Source organism: Myotis nattereri (assembly GCF_964212035.1).
Source record: "Myotis nattereri genome assembly, chromosome: 2".
In the NCBI taxonomy this organism is placed as follows: domain Eukaryota; kingdom Metazoa; phylum Chordata; class Mammalia; order Chiroptera; family Vespertilionidae; genus Myotis; species Myotis nattereri.
In genome coordinates this window covers 25,218,919-25,232,833 of record NC_138076.1, presented here as the reverse complement: position 1 = coordinate 25,232,833, position 13,915 = coordinate 25,218,919, and the positions used below count along the sequence as shown (strand labels likewise).

General features: G+C 39.3%; 1 protein-coding gene across 2 annotated transcripts in view; it reads left to right on the top strand.

Moving 5' to 3' along the window:
- The window catches only part of ZMAT4 (zinc finger matrin-type 4), a 330,204-nt gene that overhangs the window by 229,404 nt on the left and 86,885 nt on the right, over nucleotides 1-13,915 (top strand). The gene's annotated exons all lie outside the window — the stretch shown is intronic.

The window sequence follows — 13,915 nt, the reverse complement described above, 5'->3', positions numbered from 1 at the left end:
AAAATCAGAAGAAATCTATCTTGTAACAAATGGGAAACTCTTTTGTTTGTTTCCAAAATTATAGCTTTCACTCCGTGAAGAGCAAGTAGACATAAATGTCTTTTATTTTAAAACTGCTACAGATAGACCTAATTTTCTGCAATAGATGGGGTTCTACAAAGATGACTGTGAGCTGTGATTAAGGGATACCAAACAAATGTCAGGTTTACTCAAAGTAGGGCATACCTACTGATGTTTTTGTTCACTATCTTATTTTGACTAATATTTAATGAGCACTTACCAGGGAATAGCCATTGTGGTAAACCTTGGGATATAAAGCTGACACTGTCCTGGAATATAAAAGAATACATTCTTTTGTCTTCAAGAAGTCCACAGGCATTGTGTTGCTGTAGCAAATAAGATGCTGTGAAAAGATTTTACTTGATGATCTCTGGTGTGTCTTGTGTATAGAGATATGGAAAAAAAAGAAACAAAAGTGTAATCCCTTTTATACATTTGATCTACTTTTCAAATAGATTCTGCTTCTGGCAATTATTACCTCATGTGAATGGTAACTCAAGAAAATGGGAATTTTTATAGTTGAGGTTGAGGCAAGAAAGGAAGCATCAGGCATCCTGATAAATTCTGTCTGAAACTTTGTATGGCTATATGCCCATTTCCAAAACTGTTACATGAAACTAGAGACATTCAATCCTATAGATGTCACATGAAAGAAAGTTCTCTTCATTCATTCACCAATTCAACAAATACTTACTAGGTGATTGTTATGTTATAGACACTGTACTTGATGCTGGGGATGCAATAATGGAGAAGGCATGGTCCTTGCCTTCAGAAAAGTTCTATGCTAGTAGGAAATGCAAGCATTTTAACATTATTTACAGGATGTATTTAAAATCCCCAAATGATTTACATATCTTTCCTTGTAAGAAATGGGAAAATTTCTTGGAAAAACCACTTTAATTAAAACACACACACAAAATGTAGCAATAAAACTAAAGGGTTTTTTTTTTTTTTTTTGGAAATATAGAGGCTGGTGATGTGCTGCCAATAAAAATGTTATTTACCAAAACAGATCTTTTACTCGGAAGGTGTGTATGACGTCTATATTAGCTAAGTGGGTTCTTAGACCTGAATAATGAACAAAAATATGCAATAACTTGTATTTAGAGTCTATTTTTACTACATATGACAAATAATGATACATTTACTGAAATAGATATTGGACCAGGGAAGTAAGTGGCAGCATAGCTTTTCACAGACACCAGCTGGCAAACTGTTAAATGATTTGAAATGAGTTATCAAGCACTGCTGTTTTGTAAATAAGCATCTTGATTTCTTTTGCCATAACATGTGAAATCAAGATATCTACTGCTCAGTATAAACCCTTTCAGGGGAAACTACAGTTTCCCCAAATCCTGGTGAATCATTAAGATTCAGTAAAGTGGACTCGTGGAATCCTAGAGTGGGGTCCTGTCTCTGTTACCAAGTAGCTGTGGGACCTTGATGACTCACTTCACCTCTGTGAGCTTCAGTTTCCTCTCTCTAAAATGAAGGTGTTGGGTTGGGTCATGCACAATGTCTCTTCTAGCGTTTTATTTTTCCATCTAGTTTTCATCTAGGTCAATCTGAACCACAGAGGAACACTTTATTGTGAGTCTGTGTGCTTGGGGTGTCGATAGTTTCACCTTGTCTGAGATAGCACAAAGAGCTTTCATATATACCACATCTAGTTTCTCTCATTATTAACTAGAGTCCTGGTGCACAAATTTGTGCATGGGAGGGGTCCTTCAGCCTGGCCAGCTATCTGTGCGATCAGGGCTGTCTCTCCCAGTACAGATTGGGGCTGACCAGGTGGAGGGACCACAGGAGGTTGGCCAGCCATGGGAGATTGGCTGTGGGAGTGCACTGACCACCAGGGGGCAGCTCCTGCATTGAGTGTCTGCCCCCTGGTGGTCAGTGCATGTCATAGCTACCAGCTGGTCATCTAGTCATCTGGTAGTAAAGGTCACTGAGGCTTTTATATATGTAGACACCTTACATATATAAAGTACATTTGCCACAGGTAATGAGACAATCACTTTTAACAAAAGTCCATAATTTACTCCTACTTCTTCAGTGTTCTTTTTCTGTTTCAGAATCTCATACTACACTATAATTATTAATCATGTCTTCTTAGACATTTTAGCTGTGACTCTTCTTGGTTTTTATTATCTTGACAGTTTTGAGGACACTTATCAGATATTTTGAAGACTTCCCCCAACTGGTGGTATCCTCATGATTTGACTAGGGTGATGGGTTTTTCATCACATCCTATTAAATGTATACAGTATCAAAATGACTTCTAACTGTTGATGTTAACCTTGACACCTGGCTCATGACCAGGTTGGTCATACTGTACTCTTTTGGAGGAAGTCTCTCTGCGTTGCTCATACTTAAGGAGGGTGGAGTCATCTTCTACCTTCTTAGGAATGGAGTATTTACATAAATCATTAGGAATTCTTCTGTATGGGAGATTTGTCTCTTCTCCTTGTTTATTTATTTAATTAGTATTTATATCTATATTAACTCATAGATATATTTATTTTGTTATTCCAATGATTCTAGATTTTGCCATTTAGAACTCCTTAAGTTAGCTCCTGTGTCTCTTTGATATAATCCCAATATTGTTATTTTTGTTTGTTTTACTTGAACTTTGTTACTGGCACAACAAGATGCTTGAGGCTCATCTTATCAATTTTCTGCCTCAGCCATTTCTGAAAGACTTCCTGGTTCCTCCCCCCCGCCCTTTTTAAATAATGATATTAGAAACCAAGATCTGGACAATAGCTTTCTTGCTTACTTTGAGTGATTTTCCCCTCTTTTTATTTCACCTAGCAAATTTTTTCTCTTCAAGAATGTTTTTCCACTTTTATTTTCAAATTCCCACTATGCCCTGTAGCTCATCATTCCTCTGCTGTTGGCAACCAAATACATTTTTATAAAATACTTATATCATTGTACCATTACCTTGGTTAAAAACCTCCATAAACTCAGTGTTGCCCTTAGGAGAAAGTTTAAACTTAATATTGTTGGAAAGGATTTTAAGATCTGTTCCTACGTTCCTCCCCAAATTCACCCCTAAAAACTCTCAACCTTGATTTACACTCTATCCAATCACCTATCCACATGTCTCTTCCCTCTAGTCTGAAAGCTCTGTGACAGCAGGAACTTTGTACATTTGTTTCATCGCTGTATTGTTAACACTTAACCCATTGTCTGGCACTTGACATGCATTGAAGAAGCATTTATTTAGTGAATCAATAAGTAATCCATGGACTATCTCCATCTTGTTAGTCTCAAGGAAGCAGTGGTCACTGATGTATTTCCAAAGGACAGTGGCTTACCAAGTGTTAAATACATATTAGTTTTTGCAGGCAGAGTATCTCTCAGCATGGAAACAGTTAATGCAACTCCTCTATTGGTACTCATCATGAGACAGCGTTCCTGGCCTCCTTTCTTTTTTCCATTTCCAAATGAAAACAGAAGGCAAGGTGCAGCTTCTGGACTGCTTGAGATCAGTTCCAATCTAGTGTGTGGGTATGTTCTTGGTTAAACAAACTGGGAAACCAGCCATGAAGAAATGGACAAGAATTCTAAAGCTGCCAAGAAATTCACACCTGCACTTCATGGCTCAGAATAGAGCATTATCTCAAGGGCATTTCCAAGCAAGTCCCCAAATTTCTACACTTCCACCCTGACAGTTACACACTCACAAGGAGTCTAACACAAGAGTAAGTAGATAAGATTTGACATTGCTCGTCCACACCTTTTTTTTTTTTACCCAGAGAAGATGTTGGTGTCTTTTAATATCTTTCAAGAAAGTAGGACAGTCATTTTTCTCTGATGAAATATGGCTTGGATGTAAGGTTTCCAGAGCCATCAGAATGGAAATCACTTGTACTCCTACCAAACATATGCACAGCAATGCTCTCCCCCTAAATCTCTTAGTATATTATAGGCATTGCCTCCAATCCTCTTATTTTAGCTCAGCTCTCCTTTAGATGGGGAAATGAAGAGAATATTAATAGCCCTCTCTAACAATTTTCTGAGAGAGGCTAAAATTGCCACGACTTGCTAGTTTTTTCTCATGAAGGAAGTACATGCTTTTGTGTCAGGTTTAGAAGGAAAGTCTTTCACTTGGTACTAAATGGAGTTAACTAGATATATTTGTCTTAAAAGGCTGATCTTGTTTTGTCAAGTGAGGATAAGACAGCTTAATACACTAAAATATTCATTTTCTTTAGTCTCCTGCGAGCCACGTTAATTGTATATATGTACTGTCCCTCTCAGCCACATTAATAAGGATGACTGAATGTTTAAATTTTCCCCTACTTGTTATCTATGATAGCCCAGGGTAATTATTTTGTAATGCCCTATATTATTGAATGCTTACCCACTAATACAGTGGACTGCATGATGCAGTTATGGCTGCTGGGATTGTCAGATAAAATGACAGGATGACCAGTGAAATCTGAAGCTCAGATAACACCTACTTCTTAACTTAGATGTGTAAGTATGCCGTATTGGGGACATACATATATTAAAATTATTTGTTGTTTATTCTAGGATAAAATTTAACCAGGCATTTGAATTTTATTTACCAAATTTGGCAACCTTAATGCCATGCCTATTTTCCAAGCCAAAATACCTTTAAAAGCTTACCTTTCAATCTAATAAAGAACAAAATACCATCCTGGGAGCAGAAAATGGGTTTACTTCACTGTTACATGATTAACTCTGGCTATCTGGTATCCCAAAATTTGGAAGTAATTTTTTAAAAAAAAATAGCCCAGCCATTTTTTGCTCAGTGGTTATGCATCCAGCCATGAATGAAGCAGGAGGTCATGGTTCAATTTTCGGTCAGGGGCTCGATCCCTGGTAGGAGGCATGCAGAAGGCAATCAATCAATGATTCGCTCATCATTGATGTTTCTATCCCTCCTTCCCTCTCCCTTCCTCTCTCTGAATTCAATTAAAAATATTTTTTAAAAATAATAAAATCACTGTCTTAAAAAATATTTCTGAGCAAACTATTGAGATGCTTAAAGTATGTAAAAATTCCTGACCTTTTACCCCATCCCTGACTCTTAATAAGATTTGAAAAGTCACCTAAGCAAAATACATATGTTTTTTCCACATAAAGTTTAACTTTGGTAAAAGAATTCAACTGGGCAAATTTTAAAGATCGTATTGGCCTTAGTCAATGATTCATGAATTGGGCAGCATCCAATCTAGCAGATAAAAAGGTGCTCCAAAGAGATATACAAGGCAAGAGATTTTACAGGCGAATGGAGCAGGAATAAGGAAGTTATCCTAGGCAAAACAGGTGATTAATTATTGCAGGTTACTTTTCTTTAGGGGATAGCCGAGGTTTATCAAGCAGATTACCTAACTAGTGCTGATCAGATGATGCCTGATGGGTTGGTTTAAGACTCCATTTCTGGGGAAGCTGAAACTGAATTTAAGCCTAGGTTTGATGACCTGGGGCTCACCATATGCCAGTCGGTTCAGGTCCTATTGTCTTTTCTTTAACCAATTATTTCCTACTAAATTGGAACATCAAAGCCTCAACGATCCCTCTTTTCTTTAGTTGGGTTTTTAATGCCAATTTTGCCCACTACTAACCTTACTTCTATTTTTCTTCTCAGATAGGTTATTTTATCTGCCACCTACACATGGATCTCTAGAGACATTGGAAATATTTAGCACATTTACAGAATCATTTTTATTGGCATTGAGCTAATGTTAGTTATTTTAAAATAATTTTAAAATTTGATCTGAAATGTTTATGGATTTTCAATCAAGTCCTGTGTACTCTGCTTTGTTGTTGCTGCTGCAAACTTATGCTATCCTTTTTTAACATAAGTTAACTAAGTTGACAAAATCTTTATTTTTCTTTTCAAAGAAAAACTTCCCAAAACTATCAAGACTCACCTCTGATATATCTTTAAAATTACTGGGCAATAAACCAACCCTAGATATTTAAAAAAGAGGGTTTTTTTTGTTAATTGCTCATTAATAAGACTTGAGTATTCATCTCTATGATAAGCACCATACAAAGAAAGATAACATGTAGAATGAAGGCTACCTCTGTGCCATCAGGGTAGAGTCATGTTTAGTGAATTTTACAGCTGTATTTCTCAAGTATCAGTTAATATGTGCACTTACTGGAGTCCTCTGAAGCATCCTCTAGCCTTCACATTTTCTGTAAACGTTAAAATGGATATCAGAGATAGACAGAGCACGGGGAAGGAGTGACTTGTGTTAGCCCTCATTTTTTCCCTTTTATTAAAAAACTTCTTTCTTACTAGTATTTGAGTCCTCTCCTGGATCTTTCTATTGTATAGCAATGTATTTGCATTATATTATACTAAGGTATAATACAATGCGCTCTAAGCTATGAGGATTAGACCCAGGCAAGCAGGAAAGTAGACACATGTCTTTTGTGTGTGTTTAATTTCATCAATGTGCGTGTTTGTGTGTATATGTGTGTATTCTTGCCTTCTCTCACTCTTCCCCTCCCTCTCTTTATTTTTTGTAGGAAAAGTTATTTGGGAAAACCCAACCTTGCCTTGGCTGAACCTCAGAGAAGCAGGGTTTTGCCTTTTCATTCCACCTCTATGGAGAGTTATTAGAGAAACCTCCAGGACCTAGAATGGTGGAAATTCTGAAGTGCAAGAATTGCTGCTCAGGCTGGCTCCTGAGTAGGCGTGGGATCAGCTTAAGAAGCAGCAGGGCCAGGCACCTGTCATAGACCTGGGAATTAGATGGCAGGAGTAGATGCCCTGGGGTGTTAGCATAGAGTGAACTGCAGAAGTAGAGGGAACTTAGTGTGACTAAGGATAATTATTCGAAAGACTTAATAGTTATGTATTAGTGGTCACAGCTATGTAATAGACTGAACTCATCAAAGCTTTTCTGTGCACTTAATATTTATAATGTGACTTCTAGTCATTAACATTTTTTATTCCTCCAAATACAACCTTATACATTTACTCTGTGTTTTTTTTTCTACTTAATAGAAATCCAAACAGTGTATATATTCATTGCTAACCTTGTTTATGCTCTATTTTCTCCAAAGCAGCAGAAGTTTTTTCCAAGGTTTTCATATCCAGGTGTAGCCCAATAAAACAAAATTGAGAAGTGGGTGGAATTTGATTTTAATGCTTGTTTCTTCTGCTGCTTTTTCTACCCTTACAGAGCCTCTCCTACAGGACCTCTACTCCTGCCTCTAACTCTCCACCCTTCCTTCCTTACAACACATGTATTTGCATGTCTGATTATCAGTTACTTATACCATAGAAAGGACTCCAGTGGATTCCCTCTACTAACAGAGGGGCTTTTAACCCTTACTTTAGCTGTGCAATGAAAGACTCTTCCATTAACTAAGTACCAAATAAAGACAAATTGAGGATTTTCTGTTATTGGCATGAATGTCTTCCCAATGCCCCCTAAGTTACAGCATCATAATGTACTACTCCCTTCACTGGCCACCCCGGGGTTGGTATCTTGGTGACTCTAGAAAGAAAGGATCCCTCCATATAACAGTCACATGAGTGGTTCAGATGTTCTTAAAAGTAGTCATTTACCCAGTCAGCGTGGCTCAGTGGTTGATTGTAGACCCATGAACCAAGAGGTCACAGGTTCAGTTCCCGGTCAGAGTACATGCCTGGGTTGCAGGCTTGATCCTCAGTAGGGGTCTTGTAGAACACAGCCCCATCCATGTTTCTTTCTTATTGATGTTTCTATCTCTCTATCCTTGCACCTTTCTCTCTCTAAAAAAAAAAACTCAATAGGAACATATTTTTTAAAATGTCATTTGCACAGGATGTCATTGTGGCCTGAATTGACTCAGTGGCTATTTTGTACATAGTTTCTATTACAGGAAATTACCTACATAATAATTATTTTAATATGGCATTGGGAGGTTATGTTTCTAAAATTTAATTTGAATAATTCTCTGAGTCCCATTAATCCCTTTCTCTTTAGGGGATACAGGAAGTGGTGGGTGCATAATTTTAAGGAAATGCATGTTAACACCTTGTTTTACGTCACTTGATGCAGACCTTGGTTGGTTCAGAGACTTGAATGCAGAAAGCACACATTTACTGGGTTGTCAGCCTCTTCAACCCACCTCGTTGTCATTAATTCTGTGGTGTTCAGCAATTCTCATGATAACTGTTGACTTCTGTTGTCTCTTGAAAACTGGTTCCGTTCTGAAAATAATCTGAAAATAATTGTATGTTATATTTCGTAGTCATATTACTCTGGTGTTCTTTCTGACCCCTTCTCCAACACTTGCAACTTGGCTGTGAGAAATGTGGTTTCAAGACAGAAAAGACATTTCACCAGTTCTGTGTATCCTCATGCGAATTGCAGAGTTGGTTTTTTTAAAGCTATTTTATTATTTTTATATTTGAGAATCAGAATGATCAGAGTGTCTTCTTTTATTTGAAACTTTTGAAAGTGGTTATTTCTTTTCAAGAACTACCCATTTGAGCCTTAACCAAAGAAGCAATTACTTTTTAAGGATATCTAGTTCTGCATTTGGCAGCTCTCAGCTCAGAAAAAGTACTGTGACTCTCTCTAGAGGGAGGTGTTTGTTAAAAAGATGAAAGGTTTTCATTTTAAAAACTTTGCCATGGCATCTTATGAATTCAGTGAAATTAAAATTGATCCTAGGGCCCTAAACCCTCATAAAAGATTCCTCAATGCCCCCAAAGCATCCGCTGGACTGTTGCTGGATTGTCTGAGACACAAACTCTTCTTTACCCATTGATCCATTGTCAGTGGTTTCATGTTGCTACTCAAAGCCCCACTATTTAATTATGAGGTCCTCTGGGCTATGTCACTTGTGACCCCCCTCCTCATTTTTCTCCTCTTATAGTCCCAGAAACTTTAGAAAGCATAGCTTATCCTCCTATTAAAAGTTATTTTCCTGAAAGAATAATAGAAGCCAACTGAAGAAATGTGAAAGCATTTAAAGCTGACCTTCTGAACACCAGGAAAAAACACACACCACCACCACCAAAAAAAAAACAAAACACAAACATTTTAAGGCAGTTTTGATTGTGTTTATCAGAATAAACTGAACACTGGCTTTTAAAAATGATGGATATGTGCAGGGCTTGAGGCAACTCTTTGACTTTATGTCAGCGATGCTGGTTTTTCCCAAACTTAAAGCTTCTGTGCAGCATACTTCAACTCCGACTTCCTGGGGGAGTTGATTTTTCAGTTGCAATCAGTTTTGTGATCGCTAGTCTGTTCCTTGAAAATAAAAGGCATACGAAGTGTGTGTGTGTGTCCCTGTGTCTATATGTTTGCACACTCAAATTTCTACTAAGAAATGTTTTGAAGCCCATTAATTGAGAAAGCAACGACATATTGAGAAGTACATTTGAATAATCACAGGCTCCTCTGGAAATTTCACTCATTTTTAATGCTGGACAACTTGATCCCTGTTGTGTACAGCATATCTTATAGCAGTTGGTTAAGGGAAGGAAGGAAGGAAGGAAGGAAGGAAGGAAGGAAGGAAGGAAGGAAAGAAGAAAGGAAAGAAGGAAGGAAGAAAGAAAAAAAGAAAAAAGAAAGAGGAAAGCTTAGCCCTAGCTGGATAGGTTCAGTGGATAGAGTATTGGCCCATGAACTGAAACATCCTGGGTTTAATTCTAGTCAAGGGCACATACTTGGGTTGCAGGCTCAATCCCTGGCCCTGGTCAGGGCACATGCAGGGAGCAACCAATCGATGTGTCTCTCTCACATTAATGTTTCTCTATCTCTGTCTCTCCCTGTCTCTTCCACTCTCTCTAAAAATCAGTGGAAAAGTATCCTTTGGTGAGGATCACCAAACAAAAAACAAAACCAAAACACACAGAAAAAATAAAAGCTTACAGGTCTGTAATCTTTATAAAAGAGCCTCTGACACTTTTCCTGGATTATCAGCCCTCAGTCTTTCCTCCATTCAAACTTTAATTAGGTTACAGTATATTTGACATAATCAACTCTCCTTTTCAGAAAACATGCACAGAGGTTATATCTATTAGTCACTTACTCTAAAATAGTAAATGTTTTCAAGAGCCTTTGCATGGCCATGATGCCAGCCTTAATCAGGAGGTCTCTATAAGGTGCAAAGTGATTTTTCAAGGCCACAGAATTAGCAAATGATAGAGCAAGGGTGCATACCCAGGACTTCCAAACTGGAGTCTGGTGCTCTGTCTGGAAAAGTGCAGCTACTCTCTTAGTGGAAATTACTTTAAGTAAATATTTAGTATCTTTACTGCCAGGGAACTAGGTTTTTATTGTTGAAGCTAGAGGATGGGATAGTCTGGAATCGAGCCCCTAAGTATACTTCAGTGCTGGGCTGAAGTGTGTGAGTGTGTCTGTGAGTGGTGGGGTAGGGCATTCTTTAAAGAGAAAGGAGTCACAGAGAGCACAGGAGGCAGCAGGGGATTGTAGGGGGCAGGAAAGGATGCATATCCTGTATAATAAAACCCTAATATGCAAATTGACAGAATGGAGGAATGACCAGCGAACGACCAGTTGCTATGATGCACACTGACCACCAGGGGGGCAGACGCTCGATGCAGGAGCTGCCCCCTGTTGGTTAGTGTACTCCCACAGGGGGAGCGTTGCTCGGTCAGAAGCCAGACTCAAGGCTGGTGAGCACAGCTGCGGTGGTGGAAGCCCCCCGGGGATCGGGCCTAAGCTGGCAGTTGGACATCCCTCAAGGGGTCCCAGACTGAGAGAGAGTACAGGCCGGGCTGAGAAACCCCTCCTCCCAAGTGCAGGAATTTTGTGCACTGGGCCTCTAGTAATAAGATAGAAGGAAGCAGTACTGAAATTTTCCCTGTTACCCTCATCATTTGTTTCACATTGTGGTCAAACCAATGGTTCAAACTGATTGATTTCCCAAGCCATCTTTTACTTATTGGTGCCTTGGCTAAGTTGACCTCTCAGAAATCATACAAATGGAAATGCTTTATACAGGTTTGGGAGAGAAAACCTAGGTACACTATTGTTCATCAGTTTTTTTTAGTATTGAGTTATCTGTATAAGTAGCTGATCATGGACCACTGAGAAATTGCTGCCCTCCCCTCTGAGAAGATTATCTACCATCTAAATGGGGAGATGGAATAGAGACATATGACTAGACTCTAGAACTATCACTGGGAAAACCCTATAAATGTGTTCAAATTAATATACTGCAAATGATGCACAAGGTGCTGAAGGGATGTGGGTAATGGACTCATTAGACCCTGCAAGAAGTTAGATTGCAAAATAAATCATGCATTGGTATCTTTTCTATCACTATGTGGATGGCTCCATTCCTTAGATGCTTTTACACACAAGTGAATTGTGTAAGTTTATTGATGTTTGAGCTGTCTTTTTGTTAAGTGATCACAAGGTATTATGAATGCAGAGAATGTAATTGAGCTTAAGATCACCATGCTGAACAATTCCCCTAGACAGGAAACCTTTACCTGCAAACTGTGTATTTCCTGCCCAAGTCCCCACCTACAGAATTAGAACTTCTAGGGAATCTAATTGTGTGCACAATGACTACTTACTGCATAAGGTTATCGCTTTGGCTTACTTTTAAATTTCTGGATGAACTTAAGAATGTGGGAATAATTTATCTGTTGATGCTGTTAGGAGTATTTCTGGGCTGTGAAATATAATTTTTAGAGGTGAAATCAAATAGAAAATATTTCTCCCCAGCTATATAAGGGGACAGACCTGGGGTAAATACAAATTCATGCATACTGTGCTTATATGCTAAATCAATAAGGTCTCTTTTATGCATCCCTAATTGCTGGTGGGCCAAAAAAGAAATTAAACTTATTCAATATAATGGCATTTAAATCTTAATTTTATCTGACATTTAAACAAATCCTTTAGATAATGCTCCATGTAGAGAGTCCCTAAATCATTCTAGTCAAAGAGTTTTATAGATTTTTTAAAGCCATGTTATATTCTCCTGCTGATTACCAAATGATTATGTAAAAACAATACTATTACAGAAATAGGAAAGAACAAAAATAAAACAATGCATTATTATAGTGGATTGGATAGCCACCCCCAGAAAATTTGTTCACCAGAGCATCAGACTTGTGACCTCCGTTGGAATAAGGGTCTTTGCAGATGTACTTAAGGTAAGAATTTGAAGTGAAATTATCCTGGATAGGATGGGCTCTAAATTCAATGAAGAATGTCCTTAGAAGAGATAGGAAAGGAAAAAAAAAAAAAAACCACCAAAAACACAGAGATAAAGTCCATGTGACGACAAAGCAGAAGTTGGAGCCATGTAAGCCACAGCCAAAGAATGCTAGGGACCACCAGCAGCTGGAAGAGCTAAGGAAGAATTCTTCCCTTAGAGCCTTTAGAAGGAGTGGGAATCATTGACACTTTAATTTCTGACTTCTAATCTCCAAACTGTAAGACAATACATTTCTGTTGTTTTAAGAAATTCTTGCATCTAAAATTGAGGTGTGTAAAACTGATATTTAAAACATCATGACCTAAACCTTCCACCCTAGGAATTTGCAGTCCAGTCTGTTCAACCATTAGACATGACTATATATGAAACCACAGAAACTCTTGAGTCTACTTAACTAGCTGGACGAATCAAGAAAAGGGTTCCCTGCGGCCATTTTACTTGGAAAGAATTGGACGTGAGCAGAAATCTAGTTCCAGATGAACAAATAGTTTGGCTCTTATTTGTCGACACAAAATATCTACAGGCCAATATGTACTTAAGAGGTTTAGTCTGTATATTTGAAGATGGAGGATTCATGTTGAACTGAGAAATTAATTGCCATAACCTCAGGGTTAGGATGCCAGTTTATTCTTGGGTTCAGGAATAAAGGTAGCTCCCAACTAGAGCTTCAGATCGCAAAGCTTAGAGCATCAGACACTCTCAAAATACCCAAGTGCATTTCTCTTTCTCAGTTTCTTAATTTGTGAAATGAAAGATTTGGACTTCATTCTGCCATTGTGTTCCTTCTATGTCAAGAGGTTTAAGACTATGATTTGATTCTGTTCCAAACTATCTTCTTATTAGAGGCCCAGTGCCTGAAAATTCATGCACTTGGGAGGTCCTTCTGCCTGGCCTGCATCCTCTCACAGTCCGGGACCCCTCGGGTTGTCTGACTGATGGCTTAGGCCCGCTTCCCAGGGTATCGGGCCTAAGCTGGCAGTCAGACATCCCTCTGTCAGTCCAGGAGCCCTTGGAGGATGTCCGAGTAACAGCTTAGCCCTGCTCTCCCCGGGGGGAGTGGCGCTAAGCCGTTAGTCAGACATCCTTAGCACTGCTGTGGAGGCGGGAGAGGCTCCACAGCACTGGCTGCACTGGCCAGCCATGAGCCAGTTTCTGGCTGAGTGGTGCTCCCCCTGTGGAAGTGCAATGACCACCAGGGGGCAGCTCCTGCAGTGCACGTCATAGGTATTGGTCCTTCCTGGTTGTTCTGCTGTTAGGGTCAATTTGCATATTACTCTTTTATTATCTACTAGAGGCCTGGTATATGAAATTCATGTCTGGTGGGGGGTCCCTCAGCCCGTCTTGCACCCTCTCCAATCCAGGACCCTCGGGGGATGTCTGACTGCCGGTTTAGGCCCCATTCCTGTGGGATGGGGCCTAAACCGGCAGTCAGACATCCCTCTCGCAATCCAGGACCACTGGCTCCTAACCGCTTGCCTGCCTGCCTGCCTGATCACCCCTAATCGCCTCTGCCAGCCAGATGGCCCCCAATTGCCCTCCCCTGCCAGCCTGATGGCTCCTAACTGCCCGCTCCTGACAGCTTGATTGCCCTTAACTGCCTCTGCCTGGGCCCCCACCACCGTGGCTTTGTTCAGAAGGAAGTCGGATGTCCAGAAGATGG